The 24,746-nt window shown below is 30.5% G+C and overlaps 1 pseudogene; it reads right to left on the bottom strand.

The window, feature by feature from the left end:
* The window catches only part of LOC140671433 (uncharacterized), a 57,125-nt pseudogene extending 37,466 nt beyond the window's left edge, over positions 1-19,659 (bottom strand).
* Positions 19,660-24,746: the final 5,087 nt, after the last annotated feature.

Raw genomic sequence — 24,746 nt, 5'->3', positions numbered from 1 at the left:
GAAAACGCACTTCTTGTGACATTTGCGACACTATTTCCCTGAGATTACTTATTACTTCTTCAATCGGCACCAATCTTATATTGACTATTCCCTTTTTCACGTCTTGTAGATGTGTGATAATGTCCATCATATCGTTCATTAAGTCTCCTATAATTACGTTTAGTACAATAAAATGCTTGCCTGGCTCTTCTCTATATCCGTAACCTTTTTCCATTTATAACCAGCTCTGCCTCATTTTTTCTGTTGAGAAATCTGTCTTCGTTTTCTTGAATAATTTTTTTCAGATGATCCACATGTGCTATTATGGCGTTTAATACTTTGATCTGGTTCTTCATAACAGCTGTAACGTTTGTTGTTTTCCTTGTAGAAGGTTCATTTGTTCTTTGATTATTCTTTCATCATCGGCGTTCATTGTTCCGAATAACGTTTTTGCTATTGTTCCTAATCCATCGATTAATCCTCTACGTGGTTTTTCCGATGTCTGGTAAATGGTTTTGATTCGAGTTAATAATGTCGTTACTTGCTTTTTATCTTTTTCTGTTAGCTGTAAAAGGGTATCACAAGCATCCTTCATATTTTCTTCTAAAGGTTTATCGTAACACAACGCCCTGGTCTGTGCCATATATCCTTGCAATTGCTGATGTCGATGACTCAACGCCGTAATGTCTAATTTTATTACCATTTTTCACGCTGATTCGACTTGATTTACTTTCCCAATTTTTTCAAAATAAATCCCTGCTTCGTTTGAGAATTTTTGAATGTTCCATGCTGTCGTAATGCCTGGATCCGTGCTATCCACACTTCTAGCTATCATACTCCTGTAATATGAATATCTTTGTATTATATAATGCATCATTTATACTGTAGTACTTTCTTCCTTATCTCTCTTTTCCGCGGTGTCGCATCTATCTAATTTTCCACGAAAGATTTTAATCGGTTCACGTGTACGCGTACAGTTCTTCTCCTTTTTTTATTGTGTAATTTACATCAGAATTTCTTTCGGTGATTACATAAGGTCTTATCCATAATGCGTCTAATTTTTTGGATCGCCCTCTACGGATTGTTTCATCATGTAAGAGAACCTTTTCTCCTACTCGAAATTTTATTTCTTTAGTTTTTTTATAATACTTCTTCTTTGATTTCATTTATTTATGTTATACTTCTCCTTTGCCTTAATTTTTTCTTCTTGTATATGATCCTTTGCTAATTTCTGCGTTGTTCGCAGTCTTTCTCGCTATTCACTTGCATAATCGTCGTATGTATATGTGGGCTTAAGCGGTTGCGTTAGTGCCGTAGATAGAATCGTCCTGTGTCCATACACCAGTTCGAATGGTGTAAATCCCGTCGCGGTGTGTGATGTAGTATTATATGTAAACATGGCGTAAGGAATCCACTCATCCCAGTTTGTCTTATCCGCGTTAATAAAATGTCGTAGGTACTCTGCCAATGTCCGATGAGAACGTTCTAACGCCTCGTTACTCTCGGGATGATACGCCGTTGTCTGAATTTTCGTGATCCTTAGTAATTTACATACGCTCTTGAAAACGTCACTCAGAAAATTCGTTCCTTGATCGGTTAAAACTTTATCCAGAATTCCATATTCGAAAATGATTTTCGTCGTAAATTCCTTTGCAATTGTCGTAGCCTCTTGATTAGGAATCGATATTGCTTTGTTAAATTTTGTTAAGTTATCCTGAAATGTTAGGATGTATTTATTTCCTTTATCTGTCACTGTCAACGGCCCCACAATATCCAGAGCACATTTTTCAAACGGCTTGTCTGGTGTATTCGTTATTATCAATGGTACTTTGATTTTTCTGGATAATTTGTTCCTCTGACATAATTCGCATTTCGCGATATAATTCTCTACGTCTCGTGTTAATCCTCGCCAATTATGTATTATTCGAATTCTATTAATGGTTCGCTCTACTCCTTGATGTCCTGTATCCCGGTTAACACTGCGTTCATTAATCGTTGAAACGTTGCGGGTGCGTTCTTTAACCCGAAAGGCATTCGATTATATTCATAATGCCCATATGGTGTGGAGAAAGCGGTTTTCTTTTTGTCTTCTTCAGTCATAGGGATTTGATGGTATCCTGAGGCTAAATCTAACGTTGTAAAATATTTCGCGTTTCCTAACTGATCTAATACATCTGTGATATTAGGTAACGGAAACGAGTCGCTTATTGTGAGATCGTTTAGTTTACGAAAATCGACCACTACTCTGAGTTTCTGTTTTCCTGATGCATCCGCTTTCTTTGGTACCACCAATAGTGGTGCGTTCCACTGACTCGTACTAGATCTAATAATTTCATCTTTTAACATTTCTCTTACTTGTCGGTGTACTTCTGTTTTATGCTTCTCTGGCAGACGGTACGGTCGTACGTTGACCGGTGAGCTATCTGCTTTTGTTGCTATACGATATGTGACTGTGTTAGTGCATGTAAGCGGCTCTCCTTCGTGATGGAATACATCGTTATACTCTCGGCATATTTCTTATATTGCTCTTCTTTCCTCTTTGTTTAGATGTTTCGCTCGGAGGGCTCGTACTATTTTTTCGGTACGCGGGGTGTCATCTTCCCCGTTAACAGTATTTATTTCTATCCTCGTTTCCTTCGGTATCTTCTCAATCACTAGTTGTGGCATTAATAAGGTTACCTCAGCATCGGTTGTATTTATCACACTTGCTGGACATAAATAATTCTTTGGCTCGACTAGGCAGCTTATTCCGAGTCTCGTTTCTTCTGCTTGTATTATTCCGATCATATTTTGATCCGTTGCTATCTGAATTATCGTTTTGCTGCGTGGTTGCAACGTAAACTTTCGGTACGAGTTTAACTTCAAAATACTTCGCCCGATTCGTAGTTGCTTCTTGGCATAATCGCAAATGGTCTCTTGTTTCTTCAGGAAATCTACTCCGAGTATTCCGTCGTATTCGATCGGAAAATCGTCTTTTACCACATACATCTTATGTTTGATTCTTCCTTCCTTAAGATTTATTGTGGCGTTTATTGTTCCTATTGTATAAACTTTATGCCCTGTAACTCCCGTGAGCGCTATTTTATTTTCGGTGATCATAGTTTCTCCTTTTAAGCATTTAACTTTTATTAACGATCGCTGTTCCTGTATCGAACAGCACGTTTACCTTGCTTTGTTTCGTTTCTTTTATGGGTAATTCGACTAAGTCCAGTTCTGCATATGTATGTGGTGCTGGTCGCATATGTGTGACGTAATATTCGATCGCCGGTCTTCTTTGTCTTTTCCCTTCAGTAGTGATATAGGGGGGATTCTATCCCATGGGGCTCGAGGGGGATGTGGGGGCGGGGGTATCTGGGAGGCGCGAGGGATCTGATGTTACGGGAAGGGGGAGTCATATATTTTATTAGTGAAAAAGTACGACGACGACGAAGAAAATAGTGAGAAATTTTGTTCTGGGTGTTTTATTGAAGTTCAAGACTCATATACACATGGTAAAATTGTGTACAAACATGAAACTGGACAATATATTCATCACATTTGGAACTCGTGCAATAACTGTGGACATTCACTGTGCCAAATAATAGCATGTAGTGTGTGCCGTTTTTGTGCGCAGGAATAAACTTTTTGTAGATATTTGCTAGGACTAAATGTTGTGAAGAATGGTGAGCAAAAAACTATTGAATGCGGTGGTGCAGTTTCAACGAAATCGCGAACTTGGTATAAAAAATTCTTCAACCGTGATCTCCAATCTACAAACTTATATATGGACTAATGAAAACGATAGACTAAGGGGAAAACCTTGCAAGAATTGTTGTTTACCAGGCGGAAATCGGCAAGCATGTCCTGAGCAGTTGCAAGAAATCCATCGAGAAATCCGTCAACATATCGATAACATGTTGTATCTACAACATGTCATCGATAATCATCCAGATTCTGATACTGATTCCGATCAATAATTGTAAGTAATCTTTGATGTGTAAGTATTCTTTTTCAAATTATGAAAATATTAATAATTTTTTTTTTGTTATTCAAAAGCCCTACCTGGACGCCACCACCACCGCCCGGTCATCCCCTCCAGCGCCTCGTAGCAGCAATTGCCGTCGTGCCGTACCGCTCGACCATCGTCATACAGTCTTTTATATATTTTTTTTATATCGTTTTTTTATTTTTAAATTCACATACACACACACACAGATTTTTGTAAATAAACACACACACCTTCTTGAATAAAAATTATATTTATGATAAATACGTATATTGCTTACTTGCGCCTTCTTCATCAATCTCATCCTTCTTCCTCCATATATTAGATATAATTAGATATAATAAGTTAATAAGTTAATATTCAATATAAAAAAAATTCTCTGTTTGCGTTCTCGCATCATCTTCGCCTTAATGTAGCGCTATCTCTTTCTTTCCTAGCGCTTACTCTCTCGCTTTCCTTCGCCTCGCTCTTTCACGATCCCTAAACCTTACGTTATTTCTAATGTAGCGCTATCTCTTTCTTTCCTAGCGCTTACTCTCTCGCTCTCCTTCGCCTCGCACTATCTAACTTTTAGGTGTTGGCTCTCTTTCTCTTTTACGGTCCCTTCGCTGGTGCTGGCATAAAGTTTAGAATAGAAATTTTTGGTTGACGCTGCGACGAACAGGTCGGGCCGTTTTTAAAGGTGCAAAAACGCATGATTGATTTATAGCCGGGGACTCCATAAAATTCACGTTAGCTTTTATTTTTTTTTATTAGTTGTGAAGAGTAGGCATTTGTACTAGCTCTTATGTCATTCCTAGAGTTCCTCTAGTAAGAGTTAAGACCAGAGATTAGGTTAAGATAATCCGCCATATATAGCCAAACATCGGAAGTTATATGTTGTATGCGCGCCATATTTAAATTAATTATTTTACAAGATATCTCTTTATTGGTTATTTTATTGGAATATATATATGTATATATATATATATATATATATAATATATATATATATATATATATATATATATATTTTGTTATACCATGAAACTTATATTTATTTATTTATGATACTAATTCTCGCGCGCGCGCGCGCGCGTGTGTGTGTGTGTGTGTGTGTGGATCTCAAAAGTACGAAACATATAATAGATTTATTAATGTTTTATTAGATATTATTAGCTGCGCGTGATCTTTTTCCACTTTAGCATATATTATGAGGGAATATATATTCGTATATATAGAATTAAAATGCATTTTATTATTTCAAAAAAATGTATATATAATTGTAAAATTTTAACGGAATAATTATTATCAAAACCGCCAAATTCGAGATATCGAAATTCGAAACACGTATTCAAGCAAACACCTTGTTTGCTTGAACACGTGTCTCATATATCTCAGGTGAAAAACTGAGGAATGTGAGAATAACAGCGGGCTCCTGCCTCCTGCGTAAGCCGAGAAGATCAGTCGTGGTTTAAAGCTCGTTAAGAAATGTCTCTTCGAAACAAGTAACGTCTTCTCTTACATAATTGTAAATTTATTAATAAAAATTTAATTTTTACAGACCTGACGTCTGTTTCTTACATAATTGTAAATTTATTAATAAAAATTTAATTTTTTTTTACTAGAGATCTCGGTACACAAACCGATGATTTAGAAGTAGAAAGTAGACTAACAAAATTAGAAGAAAAAGTCGATAATATAATGGTAAAAATGAACGACTTTATGAATGCCTTTAAGAGGACTAACACGACGCGCAGACCTACGGCAGACAAAAAAAATTATGTCTGCCGATGCAAAACTTCTTGCATTAATAAAACCTGCGGCTGCCGCAAAAGAGAACAGAAATGTTCTGCCGCATGTAAATGCGGAAAAGAAATATGTGAAAATCAGGTATTTATTTATCTATAGAATTTCTTAGTCTGTATAACATTAAAAAAAATTTTATTTAACATAGGATGCAGACGAGGAAGATGCAGAAAGCCTGGATCTGTCAAGATACACAAGTTAGTAATATCATGATTTTGAAATATAATTTTTCTTTATAGGTTTTTGTTTATATTGAATCATAGCTTGTTTTTTTTTGCAGCAAGATCCAATGAAACCACGTCACCAATTAGCACGAACACCTCCTTGCAAAAAAAATTGAAATTTTAAAAGGAAGAAAGAAGACAGATATATCGTTTTCTATCTCCTTCTATGATACGAAGCTAGCCAAAGCGCCGAGCTCACACGTACGCTGTTTTCGCTTGTGGTTGTGCGTTGTTCTCGTCGGACTTCTGGCATCACTGATGCCATGCTCATCCCCTACCCTTTTTTACCGAGACGTTACCTAGCTCTCGTTGGAGCTGGCATAAAGTGTCTGTCTGTGATCCAGTGAAGTAAAGTTCATTTTCTAAAGCTAAAAATGTCGCAAGTAGTAGCATTCATGCATGCGCTTTTTGAGTCGGGATACCGTCGCATGATACTTCCCGAATGGGTTGATAGGCGATATCATCGCCGTTCACTTCGTCGGGCGAAGAATGTGGCTCGCGCTCTGTTCCGAGCGTTACTGGACGTTTTATTCGACGATGTAAGTAGTTTTTTTTATTATTTTATTATTTTATTATTTTATACGCTTTATCTTTTATAATATATTTATAATATATTTATAATATATTTATATGTATACATTTTTATCTTTTACAGCATTACCAATATAGTTCCCACCAGCACATCCCGGGATATATCAACATCGCGCACATGGAGAATGTGCGCTGGGTGCAGGCCAGTCGAAAGGAGGCTGAAGAATGGGAGGATTTATGGCGTGATGACTCCCGTGCCCGGAAAATAGATGCTGCACACCTTCACATACAGGTGGACATATTTGACCTCCGCAGCTTATTCGGAGAGGAGCACCTCGTATTGTAAGTATCTCTATATAATATAGTCAAATTTTAAATATATTTTAAAATACTAATAAAGATGTTCTTTTTTTCTGTTTCAGAGATGCTGCGCCTTCTGCCTCCCTGATTTTAACTTTATTTTATTTTTATCCACACACACATACACACAGATTTTTGTAAATAAACACACACACACTTTCTTGAATAAAAATTATATTTATGATAAATACGTATATTGCTTACTTGCGCCTTTTTCATCAATCCCATCCTTCTTTCTCCATATATTAGATATAATTAGATATAATAAGTTAATAAGTTAATATTTAATAAAAAAAAAAATTCTTTGTTTGCGTTCTCGCATCATCTTAGCCTTAAAGTAGCGCTATCTCTTTCTTTCCTAGCGTTTACTCTCTCGCTCTCCTTCGCCTCGCGCTATCTCTTTCTTTCCTAGCGCTTACTCTCTCGCGGCCCCTAGCTTCGCATTCTCCCTTCCCAGCATGACGTCATCCCCCGCAACGAGCTACGTATGAGAACTGGGACTGTTTACGGGTGGGAGGAAGCACGGATGGGAAATGCGTGCGAATAAATTATATCATGATTTAAATTAAAAAAAAAACTTTATTCTTCTCTTTAATTTTTTTTTTTATTATTATTACATATTGTAACTAAAAACTAAAACTGCCAGTTCGCAATCGACGAGTTGATGTTTATTGAACGCGTCGCTGGCGCGTATTACATTTGATACTTCTTTATTATCCGTTATAGTGGACGCGATATTGGAGAATTGTGTAAACTTAGTATCGACTGTCTCGGTGATCTAACCAATCGATCAAAGGTTACATCGATGCATTGATCGAGATCAAACATACGGTGTAACGTCGGTTCAATCATCATCATGCGTACGTTTAAAGATTCGAGACTTATAAGTTTAGTATCGTTAATCGTATGAACTCGCACTGTTAGCGGTCCAACGCTTATAAAATTATAGGTATCTTTAGAGTCCTTTCACAGTAAATCGTGAATATTGCGACGTTGCTCATAGAGTTCCTTCCACGTTTCAAGAGATAATATCAGTTCCTTTCCTTGATGATCTCCTATGACAATTTCCACGTAACTCGGTGAACCCACGTTGATACCAATTTCAAGGAATTTGAATTTCGTGGTTGTCAATGCGTATCGTCTACTTAGTATACGAATCGCACGATGCTTCAACGAAATGCTGTAGAAAAATAAAAAATAAAATTAGTTTAAAAACAATTTGTGAAAAATAGAAAGAAGTTAAACAAAAACTTACTTATCACATTTGTTCTCAAACGATAGAGTTTCATAACGACTCGGTACGTAATTATTCATGCTTCTGCTGAGGCCGCCACTGTTTCTTTCGACGTAGTACATATTTCCAGATTTCAAAAGTGGACCACTTTCACGAACGGTTAACGCAACACTGACCGTATGAAGAATCGAATATGAAGAACCAAATATACGTGACACCCCGTCACGTATTCAAAGTAGTGGGGGAGATTAGTGGTAAATGTGGTGAGAGATTCTAGAATACTTTAGTGCTCTGAAATTTTTAGGAGAAGGGAGAGACGATACTCGGATAAAATAAATTCTTAAATGACTCGTGAGGGAGGAAGGGAATGAGGAGGGGGGAATAAGAGATAAAACATATTAATGTTTAAATATTTTATTTTTCCAAATCTTGCAATTCTTTCTGGCGTTGTGATCACCAGTTAAATATTTTGAATACATTTTGTAATGCGCAATTCTTAACATGTTTTTCATATCGTATAGTATTTTTAACATCTAGATTATTTAGAGATTCGATATCGTCGTAATCAGCATCCAAGGTCTCAATGATTAAATTTTCTTTCGCATCGTCGCCGAGCATATTAGCAAGCCATTCTCGTTTCTGACATCCTTTACGTATACGATACACTGCATTTTATCATCTTCTTCTTCAACTACAGCTGTTGTAATCAATCGTTTAATAATTTAATAATTTCGGATACGTATTGGTAATAATATGCTTAAGTTAAAAATACTAATCATGAAAGTGTAGAAATTCTGAATTTATATTATTAAATTGCATTTATATATGAAATGTGTAGGTGATTAATTTTTTTTGCACATATTTAGATCGAAAGAGATTTTGATAGAAAATATTCGGGATGCAAAAATAGATTAATTTCATCATAGACTTTAAAAAATTTACAAGCTTTTAAAAAAATATTTGTCAACAGGAGATCAACTCAATGAGATTCTCATGCAATCGGAATCTGTGAATATAGGTAAATATTTAGATCTTTTTTTTTGCTCAGCTATTAATATTTATCTATTGAAAGGTGATTGTTATATGTTTTTTAAATATTTGATACAATAACTTTATAGATAGTAAAACGGTTCTTTAGATTTAGATTTTAATAGCTATTTTAGCTCTTAAATCAATGAAAATTAGTATAAAATCTCCAGATCGCAGAAGAGTGTGGAAACTTACAGTTTCTGAAAACCGAGATGACATTCTTGTACATTGCAAGGTTAGCTCGATAATATATGTTTATTATCAATATTTGTAGTTAAGAGATAATAATTGTAATAATTTGTTAAATTTTTATGTTAGTAAAACGCAATTTAATATTTTTTTAATATTTTTTTTTTTTAGATACCAGGAGATATTGAACAAATCTGTATTAATGAACAAAACAAAATGTCCCAAATGAATCTTGCATGAACAATGCAGCCGTTTATTATTGTTATTGGACCCGAAATAACTTTAATCGAAAAAGTATACGTGCGTTTTGATAAAATAATATATAAAATATCATTTGTATTAAAGGCCGTTTTGACGTACTTTTTAAAATATTTATCATTTTTAACACATGTTATCCAAAAGAATGTGAGAATTTTTGGTATTTGATTCAATGGAGCATGAATGTTTTACAAGATATTTTGTATTTTACGTTAAAATATTGTAACTTTTAAGCCTCATAACTCAAAACAAACTTAATGAAAAAATACTTTACTATAGTGTTTTAAAAATATTTTTCCTTTTTCAATTTTTTTAAAACATTATACAAATAGTATATCTATTTTAACACAAATTTAAAAAATGAATAAAAAACAATATACAATTTTATATTATTTTATATTACAATTTTATATTGAATATTAACAACAAATGTACAATTTTATCTTGAAGTACAAAAAGAAATTTTTTTTAATAATTTAAAATTAATTTAAAATTAAAGAGTTCACAATATACGCGCAGTTATTTCCCCGTCCGTGAGTTAAAGCAACAGAGATTTATCCACAATCTACATTTTTATTTACAAATCTCTACACAAATCTGTTGCTTTAAAATAAAAGTTTTTTTGTTACTCACCGATACTGATGCGCAGCGGAGTTGTTGACATTGAAGCTACGTTCTCTGTAACATGCAAATATAAAATCCAAATTATAGCAGCATTTAAAATATTTAATATTCAAGAAATAATTATTGTACTTACCAAATTTCATATTCGATGTGTACAATAGACAGATAAATATAAAATATTTTTATAAATATAAAAAAATTATTTTTTAAATAAAAACTTTGATTGGATATATTTAAAAGTTTTTCTCTCTGAACCTCACTTGTTAAAATTATTTAAATAAATAAATCAAATTAATTCGTGTACACTATTAATAAAAATTATTATATAAAAAATAATACTTACCCTAGGGATGCTCCGCCGATGCAGAATGCCTCTCCTAGACTTCCTCCTCCTCTCAGATTGTCAGGTACGTCAGGATTAATTGTTTTATACGCGCGATAGTTTGGACGGCACTCCTGCACTTTTACGCGCGATACTTTGACGGCACTCCCGAATTTCGGAACGATCGAAAATCTCATTTCATCACGCGCGAGAATCATACTTGGAGTCGACAGGTCGGGCACGATCAAACTCCGAACAAAAAAAAGAAGAAAGGTTCAATTGGTGTAAAGAAAACATAGTTTTCCTAAAGAAAAAAATATGAATTTGCAACGAGCAGCTACATATTTTTTTTCTTTAGGACAACTGTGTTTTTTTCACACCGATTGATCCCTCTCATTAGTCTGTGCATAAGTATTAAGATAAGATTACCGAAAACGGAATGTTTTACAAGATATTTTGTATTTTATGTCAAAATATTGCAATTTTTGAGTCTTATAACTCGAAAAGTACTTAATAAAAAAATACTTTATTATAGTGTTTTAAAAAGCTCTCGAGATAAACTACAAAAATGTGCAATGAAAAATGAGGGGTTCCATTTAAGAAATTAAAGGTGACCTTTATATGACCTTCAAACAATTATTGAAGTTCAAATCAGTGGCGCCATCTTATATCCCCCTTGAAACCATACAACTTTTATTTAAAACATTTTTTTATAACTCTTATAGTTTTTGAGACATTTAAGCATCTCAATATATGTAAATGCCTCACCTTGTATAAGTATAGAAATTACTTAATTATTATAGAAGTATTACTTATAATAAAAAAAATTTCTTATATATTATGTATCTTCTAACACTTATTATTTATACCGTAAATGAGAAGTTACAAAAATTGTATCAGTGACCCTAACGCTAAAATCGATTACATCTCAATTTATAACCTTTTTTTGTTTACAATATAATATGTGAATGCATCGAAATAGATTACTTTTATTGTGCAATATTTATTTATATTTTATTTTTATTCTAGATATCACAACGGAAGAAAAAAGAAATTTTAAAGGTTACAAGTGACATTTCCGTAGAATTGTTAATAATGACTATGCTAAGAAAAGAGAACAACTACTGCATGTTAATAAAATACAGCACTCTTTTAATAATAAAAAGTTTAATGAAAATATTTTAAACACAAACAATAGTAATACCGATGGATATAAAAATATTAATTTAGTTAGCAATTTTTCTGAAATTATACCAATACATTTTAATGATAAAGGTACACATATATAAGTCGCAGAATAAAATTATCTTAGCAGATAAAATTGCTCATTGGATTATTAAAAATAATATCTTGCATAATTCTGCAAATAAATTATTATCAGTAATGAAATCAGAAAACTTGCTTGTTCCAAAAGATTGTAGAACATTGCTAAAAACTCCTTCATTATGTAATATTGTAAATATGCCACCTGGTGCATATATAAATTTAGTTATTGAAAAAGGCATAATTGAAAAGATGAAAAATACATTAACAGAGAATTTAGAAATTTTACCGTTAACAATTAATATTGATGGCTTACCATTGAGCAAATCATCAAAGAGTCAATTTTGGCTTATTTTAATGTCAATTGATTTATTAGAAATTTCAGAACCTTTTATTGTCGGTATTTATCATGGATTAAAAAAACCAGAATCGGTAATGGATTTTTTAAATTTATTTGTGGAAAAATATTTGTTTTTAAGAAAAAATGGTATTACTATAAAGAATAAAGTTGTTAGGCCAATATTAAAAAAATTATTTGTGATACACCTGCTACAGCATTTGTTCTACCAATAACATCTCATAGTATTTTGGTTGCAATAAATGTACGCAAAAGGGTAAATATCTTAGAGTCAAACTGACATTTTCAGAACTTGATATCACATTAAGAACTAAAAAAAATTTTACTTTATATTCACAACAAGAACATCATAAAGGTTCTACTCCTTTAGAAAAGATACGAATTGCTTTAGTTAGTAATGTGCCACTCGATTATATGCATTTAGTATGTCTTGGTATTATGAATTCACTTATATTGTTTTGGACTGGAAAAAAGGAAATAAGTCAATTAAAATTAAATGATCATGATATAAATTCAATATCGAAAACTATGAAAATTTTCCGAAAATATATCTCTGAGGAGTTTTATCGTCTAACAAGACCTATAGAAGATGTAGAACATTGGAAAGCAACAGAATTTAGACAATTTCTTTTATATACAGATCCTGTTGCAACGCAAGGGAAATTGCCTAATATTCAATATAAACATTTTTTATGCTTACACATCGCTATAAGAATTTTATGTTTATCAGAGTGTATTAGGCTTAATGCATATGCAAAATCTTTAATTCGATATTTTATTGAAAAGTAAAAAAATATATGGTAAGGAACATATAACGTGCATAATCTCTTGCATCTTTGCGATGATGTATTATTATTTGGAAAACTTGATAATTTTAGTGCATTTAAATTCGAAAGTTATATGAGTCAGATAAAAAAAAATGAAGTATGCACAGTATCCCTTACAACAAATATATAATAGAGTTGTTGAAGATAGAAAGCTAAAATCTGTTAACAAGTTTAATTTACGTGAAAAAGATGACAACTCTTTAATAATTAATGAAAATGGAAAAATTTATAGATATTATAAAAAAATGTCTTGAAAATTTTACAATATCACTAGCTCAAAGAAAATAACTGTGTTCTTTTAAGAAATTCTAATTATATGCTTATTTCAAATACTTATAAAAATGAAAGTAACAACATAAAAATAACTGGAAAAATTTTTCAAAATATATCAAATTTCATAGAAAAGCCTTCATTTAGTTTAGCTATAAAAGTCGTTGATATACATGAAACATCAAATATAGCAACATTTGATTGTAAAGATATAAAAGTAAAATGTTTAATTTTACCAATAAGTGATAAATTTGCAGTAATTTTATTATTACACAACAATTTGTAATATCTATTGCATATTAAAGTTATGTTCACATATGTAAAGTTTAAATATTATTTTGACATTTAATAACTTTTTTCTAATTTATATTTAATTTATAATTTATAATTTTATTTATAATTAAGTATGAGTAAATAAACTGTTATAAGTATAATTAAATTCTCAAAATTTGCATTTTTAAACGATATATTGTTTGCAGTTACTTTATTCTGTTGTAAAATTCAATGCGAGGTACGAGGTAGACGAAATATATTCTGTAATACCAACTATATGGTTAAAAGAAAATGACAAATATTCCTACTGGCCTAAAAAGGACATTCATTAAGTGTAAAAACCTCAGAATGATTAAATTATGCACCCGGTAATTGATAAATATAAATATATCTGCTTACATAATTAATAGTAAAAAGCAGCATACAAATATAATTTTATTATTATTTTGTGTATGTATTTATTGTATGTATGGCTGTATGTAAGTATATATGTTCAGCCACTTATGAACAAATTGCTTCTGAGAAACATCCAGAAATGCTTTTATAAAAAGTTAAACATAGGTCTGAAAAAGGCTCAAAAATGTATTTGAGCGTTAACATTTTCAAGGAATTTTTACATATGTTTTAAACTTTCTATTCAGATTTTTTATCAAATCACAAAGTTTGGTTGGCACTTTTGATACCTCGTATGTATATAAATTTTTATTTTGTGTATGTGCAAAATATTAATGACATCTTGAAAAGAATTAATTTTTATAGATTCATATGAACGTAGTCTCCAAAAGGAGAAAAATTTAATGAAAGACAAAAGCAATATCGAATCGGAATCTCAATTAGGCTGTGGATTAAGAAATAAAAAAGTTTTATTTCGCATTTTAGAAAAAAATGAAAATGGTATAAAAATTTTCTTGGATGAAATTTGGTGGAAACTATTTTTTGTGCTTGATAAATGAATATAATTATTCTCTTGAATGTTATTTTATTTTCATATAAGATAATACTTTTTTAGATAATATTAATAAGCAATATAAAACATAAATAATATTTATCTAATCTAATTAATACTTCAAGTGAAAATGAAATCAGCGATAATGATTCTATTCCCGAATTAAATGAATACATACAAGGTATAATAGCGATATTCTATATTTATTTTTTTACTTTATGAATAGTACGTAATATATATGAAAATATATTACGCACTATAATAAATTATGTATAAAAATAATTTGCCAATTTTTGCTTTTAAAAATAATTTTTCGCTGAAACTATATTAAAAAGTTACCAAAAACCAGATAGCTTAAGACTAACAAGCTACCAAGCCATTATAAAAATGACGTATACATAAGTCGAACAAAAAAATTAATAATACTCCAATTATTTGTTATTTTTTTGCTACTTTTTATTTCCAAAAATATTTTTTGATCCAACTTTAAGAAGATACCAAGAATAAAATGCATTAAAGAATATAATTGCTTGTATTATAGCATCAGCATATTTTCCAAATTATTAGCTCGAGATATCTAGGCTCTGAATTTTTTGCTCACCAAATAAATTTAAAAAATAAAAATTGACAGAACAAACTAACAATTAAGAGCTGATTACTTTATATTAAGCTAATAATCATTACTTTATTTCTACAGCCTCGTAAAATAAAGGAGATGTGTCTATCTATGTTGAAGATTCTTAATACAATAAAAATTGAAAGAAAATAATAAATAAATTTGTTCCAAATGCAGAAATAAGCGGTTCTGACACTTTAAATGACAGATAACAATCAGGACAACCTGAAAATTGGCAGAACAAATTGACAACAGACAACTATTTCCATATCGTTTTAGTCATTTTTAAACTTATTTCGCGAGTACAAAATCCTGAATATCTTAAGAATAAATAATCGAGGATATCGAAAGTAAATATTCGAGCAACATTGTGATGCCATATGCGGATGTATATATTATTTTATGTATCACAAATATTTCTAACTAAATGGAAAATAAAATTTATAAATTTTACAAGCCATACTTGTATTTTAATTATTAAATGTATTACAAGGAATAAACTTATAATCGTATAAATCTGTATTTAATTCCGTATTTAACTCTGGAAAGCATAAATTTTTCTTAACAATTTAATTTAATGTTTATGTGATCAACATAAATTTATTTATTGAAAATGTACTTTCAAGGGAGCCATCAGTTTTTATTATATTCTATATCAGAAAAGCTTAGGCCTCATTGGTTTGAAGTAAAATTTGTTTATTGGAAAAGAAGCGTCAGCCAGGTAAAATTAATTTTATATACATATATATATATTGAAATGACACGATCACTTTATTGAAGATAATTTTATTTATTCGACAAGCGTGTTTCTCACACATGTAACCAATGAATTTATTTATTGAAAATGCACGCTTGCGTGCAGTATCAGTTTTATCCATTATATAAATGTGTTTATGGAAACTAAATTATATTTGTTTATTGGATCATCAAATAACTGAAACTAATTTTTTGGAAAAATATATAATCGAATTATTAAAAATATTATATATTATTTTATTTATTTGGAAGCGTTGCTGTGTCATTAATTATTGACAAATTAATTAATACTTATTTGATGACACAAGTTTATTTATTAATAATACATGCTCGGATTATCAGGATTAATTTTGTTCAGTATACTGAGAAAAGTTTCCAAATCACTGAAACGCATTTTATGCATTTACAAGTTATTCAATAAATAAATTTATTTATTGTTAAAAGTGTTTGCACGTTTAATAAAATTAATATATTCCAGGATAAATTTTCGACAAGATATGCGAATGTTTATCGATTATTATTATAATTCTGTTAATCAACATAACTCAATTACTTTTGAATGCTGTATAAAAGTATTCGAATAACTTCCTTTATATACATATAGTAATCTGGTTATTAAATTAAATACAAGTTATACACATTTTATCAACATCAGTGTCGGTATACTTTTTTTTTTATAATTATTGATTAAAAGAAAATACTAAAATTGGCTTCTTATTAAATTGATTATATAAGGAAGAATAACTCACGTCACGAATAGTAAAAGCATCAAGATCGTGCTAGTGTGAGCGATTGTGCGAATTATTTCGAATTCTCATTTTCTTATGCAACTTCATTAAAATATCAATTTCGAATTTGTAAACTTAGTTTTCATATTTTTTTATATCTATATAAAATATATTTATATGAAATTGTTATTAATAAATTATAATGTAATATGCTATTATATTTCAATATTCCAACTGATACTTTAAAGCAATTATTTCTTTTTGCTTGCTAAATTATTAAAATATTAATCAAACTTTTTAAAAAGCTTTGTATACTATACTACGGATTTAAAACTCTCATCTATCTGACAAGACCAGTAGAATTATACACAAGTAGATGGATCGCTAAATCAATGTACATAAGTTCTCTCTGTGTTAACTTTGTTCCCATTGGATGCTTTACGCGTCTCCACAAACAGAGCTGTGTCCAATTTTTAAACTGCACATTGAAATTCCGATTAAGAGGCCGGATGCCAGAACCAAGACCCACACAAATTTATTTTTGAAGAAGTTATTTACCACTTGTGTATTCTGAATAATAGCCCATCTCAATTGATGCGAGAGCACCTAGACATTTCCAAATAACAATAAAAGTAAAGAAAAATAAAACAGATTTCAGGTTTTATGTAAAACAAGGCTCACCTTTGCAATAATCCAAATACATCGCAAACAATAAAACTGCAGTTGAAATTTGAATGAATTTCTTGATATTATCTTCCATAATACAAATGTAAGGAAAGAATCGAAGAAAAATTTCTTCATTCTAATCTATAATTTGATTTTCCTTTAAAGTAAATTTTTGTTTCTTTAAAGTAAATTCATGTTCTTAATTCAAAGAGACATCTTTCTTCTAGAATATCAAATTCTAGATAACCAAATTTAACCGAAATGTTTAAAAAAAAATTCAAAAACCACAAAATAAAAATAAATGGAAAACCAATTAGAAAATTAAACTTAATTAGAAAGTTGAAATTAATTAGAAAATTAATAACTAATTAGACTTAATAGCGGAGCAAAATATTGGAAACTATATAACTCATCTATATTCTATAGTTTTTAAAAATACGAGATTACTCGTAGATTACAGACATACAGGCATAAATATATTTTATGTTTTTTATGTAGCTAGCTATAACATATATTACATTGAGCAATGAATAAAATTTTTTATAATTATTCATATATAGCATGTGAAAGCTATTGCTATAAAAAGCTGCGTAAAAATCTACGCGTTAAATATTAAAAGAAATATTTTAATAAAATAAATTATATTTTTGTGTTTTGAAACTTACATAATAACGATGCTGTAAGATTGTCATGGTAATTGTTGCGCCGATTTTACCAGATTCCTTGCTGAAGACTTCCGTTTTCCTCTTTCTTGAGCAATAGCTACTACGCTACTATACTAGAACTGGGCTTTTCCTCCACTTTGAACTTGAATACCTGCAAAATGGTAAGAATAAGAAAATGTGGACTACGTCAAAAAGTTAGCACATAATTAGTACTAAATTAAACGAAAGTTATTTAGGTCAATATTTCGTATTTTTTGTGAGCCTCCGAATTTAATGTGAATAGACTATATTATTCCTAAATTCGGAGATATAGTTTCTCAAAGTTATACAAATCACAAACGTAAACACGCACGAGAATACCTTGCGAAGTCAACGGAATGCAAAGAAAAACCAAAGACAACAAAACCGAACAATAACGCGATGACCTTATTTTTCATCTGGAACAAGCGCGACACGAAGACACAATTCCGTTATCATAATTTTATATTTTCTGATACTCTGTTTTCAATATTGAATTGCTCACATTGAACGCCAATTTAGAATATTTATTAAAGTATTATAATTAGATCGCTCGAGACGACATTAAATATATAGTTAAATATATTTGTTAAATATCGAGTGGTTCTATCGACTTTAAATCGGCGTTTCACCTACTTTTATATCTGGCCTCTTTCGGACAATCTTTTGTTTAATAATATTCTAATAATTTTAACGCAATGAACTTTCTCTGGAAATTAAAAATGATTACAGATGACATATTAAGCAATATAATTTAATAAATATTCTAATAAATTTTACACATAGAATTCCTTAAAATCGTCGAAAGAAAAAATGAGACGCAGCGTGAACTGCGTCTATTTGTTTTAAAACATTTTTTTGTTTAATGCGTATGTGCATGTGGCTGGAATAATTTTTTAAATTTATCAAAAACTTAATAAATCTATTAAAAATAAAATAAGAACAATAATTAAATTTTCACACCAAATTTACGCACATTCAAATAATATTGCACGAAATACTAGAAGGTTGTGCGATGACCGCGACAAAAAAAATCTATTTCGTAAATAATACGTATTAGATTACCTCACAATTGTTCCGACGGTGCCATCTCAGACCTGCTCATCCTCTCTTTTATTGCATCTTGAAACAACACTCGCGCGTTTAATAATTACGATACTCGAATATGCGATCGCGCGATCTTTCGATAATAATCACGTTCCTCGGCGCAGACCGTTTTAATCGTGACGTAAAAGAATATCGATATTGATCGCCCGCGGACAATCGGTAAATATTTTCGCCCGTTATTCAATTTGGAACCCCCGACATTCTTTCGCGCGCGAGATCACACTTTCGATGTTGCGACGCAATGACCCGAAGATTACTGGCGTACGTAAGGACGATAGCGAAACGACGAAGTCGCAAGATCAAACCAACTCGAAAATTGTGAGACACAATCGATTACGACAAATGCGCGCGACAATCTTTCTTGAAACTGTCCTTTATAATCTTGATTCACTGCCGCGATGTATATATAATATACGCCCGCGAACGCGATAGTCATATAAATGTAGGATAACGACGTTGAACTACCGCGGCCCACCACAACTCACAGCTCCGTAAAGACTATGTACGCTCTCCTATATCCCGGATCGATAGCCTGATCAATCCTGCGCACACGGGGTGCGTAATTGTGGCCAATTATGTAGCGATACGTCATCTCGCTAGCGAGTCGCGTACTCAAGGAAGTATCGAGAGTGTACGCACCCCCGATTACGACACGCCAAATCTATCGGAATTTCTTCGAAAGACTCTTTATTGAGGTTGAAACCTTTAATTTCGATCGCAAGTATTATCCAGGATCCATCGTCGATGATTACAATCAGTCGCGACACGCCAATTCCTTCGCCAGAAGAGTTCGCAGGATGCCTCTTAAGGGTGCGATTTTGTGCAGCCCTGGTTCCTTGCGCGAGGATTGTGCCTCGATCTGTCGATTTCGCGCATTCCGGTTCTTTCCGATCACGCCGTGTCGGACTGATCCGTGCCGGTTACATTGCTTTTTCATGTTATATGTTATATATATATATATATATATGTGTGTGTTGTACGTATGTATATATATATATATATATATATATATATATATATATATGTCTAAGGGATGTTGCCAGAAAGAGAGTGAGCACCGCGCGGCTTACATGCAATGTATCAATGTAAAAGATATAAATGTGCTAAATTAAAGGTATATGTATCTTTGAAAAACACTATTTTTTTTATTATGAATATATTTGATTGAGAAAAAGGGCGATTCTCTTTTAAAGATATTTAAAAGATATTCAAATTGAAAAAACATATGTATGACAAAATAATAAAAAATTCAAAGCACTTCTAGCATGTAACATGGAACATAAGATATTTAATTATCATTATTGAGCAAAATTTTATTATTTTATAAGCGAAATTTTCGGTTAATTAAACATTAATATTTTTAAAAATTTAATTAGTAATTATTCTTTCTTTGTATTTGATTTTACACTAACATTCAAATTTAAAATTAAAAATTTGATGAAAAATTGCTCGAAACTATAAAAACAGAATAAGAGATTTGCGAAAAAATTGTTACTTTTAATCAGTTACTCATATATGAAATATATAACAATATATATAATATAACAAATTATATTTTATTAAGGAATTTTTTTATGTGTATGTCGAGAGATTAATTATTTTTCTTAACAAAAGAAATTATTAAAATAATTTTATTAGAAAAGACGTTTTTATTAAAGAAAAATAAACTATCTTTTAATTATCTTTAATTATCTTTTAATTTGTATTTCACCGAATTTTGCAAAAATCGATTTATAATAAATGAGAACGTGAAGAACTAAACTTATCTGCACGAGATAGAAAAACTTTATTAGGTTCATGAGACGTATTATTATTATGATTATAAATATAATAATTTTCTATTCTATACAAAACATATTTCTGTAAATATTAATCTGTTTTTAAATCACCTTTCTGCGAATCATATTTGAGTAATACGATTTTCTCAACTCGATACTTAGCTAAAACTAAATTCACACACACAGACTCTAATTATATATACAGGATGACTCATTTTAATCTATAAATTAAAATATCTTGGAAATGACTTTGGCCCGTATTCTGAGCTCACATTTAAAGGCACATTTAGCGATAAATGTGAACCCAGAATACGGGCTTTTGAGTTTAAAAAATTGAACACATAGGTGTTAAAAAACACAAAAAGTATATAAAACAAGTCTATTTCAATATCAGTTTTCTCGACTTAAGTAGTTGATCAGTAATTGCTCAATAGTTCACATCTCCGCTCAAGATACACATTTCATGATTGACATTGAAATAGACTTATTTATTTATATTTCTTCGTGTTATAAAAGTGAATTGATCATAAGCGATATGAATAGCTTAACGGAACAAATCGTTAAAAGTTAATTTAAAATCCGTAATAATTTATTTTGAAATTATTATATTATCAAATAATCAAACAATCAATGTTAATAAATCATTACAACATATTTATGAATAAATTCATCTCGTCGCGCTTTCTCTCATACAATAAAAAAGTACCCGCAAAGGTTCCATTTAGAAAAATAAAGATAGCTTTGAAGTTTCCTAGACTTCTTCATTTATCGAATTTTTTTTACGATGTTCTGTCGATCTTTTTGAACTCCTTCAACACTTATGTATTTAATTTTTTGAATTCAAAATCATTTTCAAGATATTTTGCTTTATAGATTGAGTTACAAGGCTTCAAAGTTGCAATAATTTTGACATAAAATACAAGATATCTCGTAAAATATTCATTTTTCGATTATCTTACCCTAATACTTTTATCCACAGAATAACGAGACAAATCAATTGTAATTAAAACACATAATTATGTTAAAATAAAAATGTGTAACTGCTAGTTATGCAAATTCAGATTTTTTCTTAAAGATAACTATGTGTTTTCTTTACACCAATTGATTCGTCTCATTATTTTGTGCATAAAAGTATTAGGGTAAGATAATCGAGAAATGAATATTTTACAAGATATCTTGTATTTTATCTCAAAATATTGCAACTTTGAAGCCTTATAACTCAAAAAGTGTTTAATGAAAAAACATTTTATCATAGTGTTTTGGAAAGCTCTCGAAGTCAGCAACAAGAATATGTAACAAAAAATAGGGAGTGCCATTTAAAAAAATTGAAATGACCTTCACGTGATCTTTAAATAACTCTTCAAGGTCAGACCAATGGTACCATCTTATGGCCTCCTCGAAATCATACAACTTTTGCCTGAAACATTTTTCTCTCCCAGACTTGGTTTTCGAGATATTCGACTGGAGGAATTAAAATGAGACACCCTGTATATTTAAAATTGTTTATTTAACTTATCGAATAATAATAAGTACATTATGAATTATTTCATCGTTTTAATCTAATAAATGGTTAAAATATATTAATAACACATAAAAATATATTATGAAATTTATATTAGAATATTGAGAAGAAACTAATTATATAATAATGGATACAAGTTATATAATAAACTATTTTTTTGCATTCTAGCTTACTTATTAGCGAATCAAGGCTATGATGTTTGGTTGGGCAATTTTTGTGGTAATACCTACTCAAAAGCGCATATTTCTCTGTCATCGTTAGAATTAAGATTTTGGAATTTCAGGTAAAATACAAATTGATACTCTTGCCAAAAAAAAGCATTTTTTTATTAGCTTTCTGGAACTGCAGCATTTTTGAATTTTTTTTTAATATGTCAAAATTATTAAAATTTTTACAAGAAGAATACAAAAGTAATAAGAAATGTACAATGTTGACATAAACAGTAAATCTTTCAAAAATTGTGACAAAAGAGAAAGTGCTTATTTTTTGACAACAGATATAGTAATATCCACATGTAGGATTCTACATATACAATATTTTACATGTTTGTGTTAATATTACTTGTATTTGTTTTATATTTCTTCCTGTTATATTATATTATATTAAAGTGCAATTTATAATATAAATATTGCGTATCTGTTAATCATTTATTGATATATTATTAATACTTTTATAAAATGTCGAGACGCAAAATACAGCGTACTATAAAAGAAGAAGAGGAATTTCAACGACGACGTTGTGAAAGAAAAGCAAAAAATCAACATCGTTGCGGTCAGATTGCAAAAGTAATAAATAATATACCAAAATCAGTTGATGATAAAAATCATACTGTTTGTATTGCTGGAACAATAGATGATAATCGTATAATAAAATTAAATGATAAGAATATTCATCAGATAATATATCATTACATTAACAAATTGTTTGTACTTCTGGAACAATACGTGATAATCGTGTAATAGAATTGGATAATGAAATTATTGAACAAAATTCTGGTAATACTGTATCAGTATGCCAAGAACGTTTCGCAGAATGGCAATCTCGTTATCGATTACGACAAAAAAATCAACCTTGTTAAAATAATACTATGTCAGTAAATAATGTTGTTGAATATTATATTGGTTCTATGAATGTGTCTTGCGTTCATTGCAATGCAAAGCATTTTGTATCTTAAAAAATATCTAATAGAGGAAATTCATTTCATGATTGTTGTAATCACGGTGCAGTGTATTTGCAACCATTGCCAGAATTTCCTCAATTTCTTCATTCTTTATTTGATGGAAGTCATGTAAAATCTAATAGTTTTTTTCAACATATTCATAGTTATAATAGTTCATTTTCATTTGCTTCGTTTAATGCAAATGTGGTTAATTTGCAAGGAAGGCGTCCTGATCCATATTGTTTTAAAATACAAGGACAAATTTATTATCAAATTAATACAGCATTGTACGCGACGCAAAATGAAAGTCCCACTTATGGCCAACTTTTCATTGTGGATTCAAATGAAGCAATCAATCATCGTCTTAGTCAAAATTCGTGTTTAGATTTCGAAATTGTATCAAACCTTGAACATATAATGCGGGAATTTAATGTATTTGCTCAATCTTATCAAATGATGGGTGAAGAATTAGAAAATCAACGATGTTTAGAAATGGAATCTCTGGTGAATTATTACCAGAATTACAGTTATTATTTACTTTAAAACCAGGTATGGATCGACGTCGATATAATGCTCAAAGAACTAATGAAGTTGCTGCAGTATTTTGCACAACTGCTGATGAAGAAATTCCAGAATCATACGTTACAATACGTAATAGAAATACTAAAATTTTACAAAAAGTTAGTATTATGGATGGATCCAAATGTTGAGCCATGGATATATCCATTGTTTTATCCATATAGTACTTCAGGATGACATCGTGATTTAACAAAATTAAATAGTCACAGACGAATAACTAGAGGACAATATATTAAATATCGTATGACTATCCGTGATGAATTTAATGTTTTTTTATTAGGACGTCGCTTATTTCAGCAATGGCTTGTAGATAGTTATGTAAAAATGGAAAAAGATAGAATTGATTATTGTAAAAATCATCAAAAAGAATTACGTACCAAAACATATCAAGGTTTAAGAGATTATTTACAAACTACGGCGAATAACTTAAATGGACGTATTGGAAAAGTGGTTATACTTCCGTCCACATTTATTGGGTCGCCGCGTAATATGTTGCAAAATTATCAAGATGCAATGGCAATTATTAGTAAATTTAGTAAGCTAGATCTTTTTATCACAATGACTTACAACTCAAAATGGCGTGAAATCGAGGAAAATCTATTGCCTGGTCAATAAGCTTCTGATAGACTTGACATTTGTGCTCGTGTTTTTAATATTAAAAAAGATTATTTAATTGATTTAATTGTGAAGCA

This window comes from Anoplolepis gracilipes, chromosome 11 (genome assembly GCF_047496725.1).
Source record: "Anoplolepis gracilipes chromosome 11, ASM4749672v1, whole genome shotgun sequence".
NCBI lineage: Eukaryota > Metazoa > Arthropoda > Insecta > Hymenoptera > Formicidae > Anoplolepis > Anoplolepis gracilipes.
Note: the sequence above shows the minus strand (reverse complement) of the source record. Positions and strands in the feature narration are given on the sequence as shown.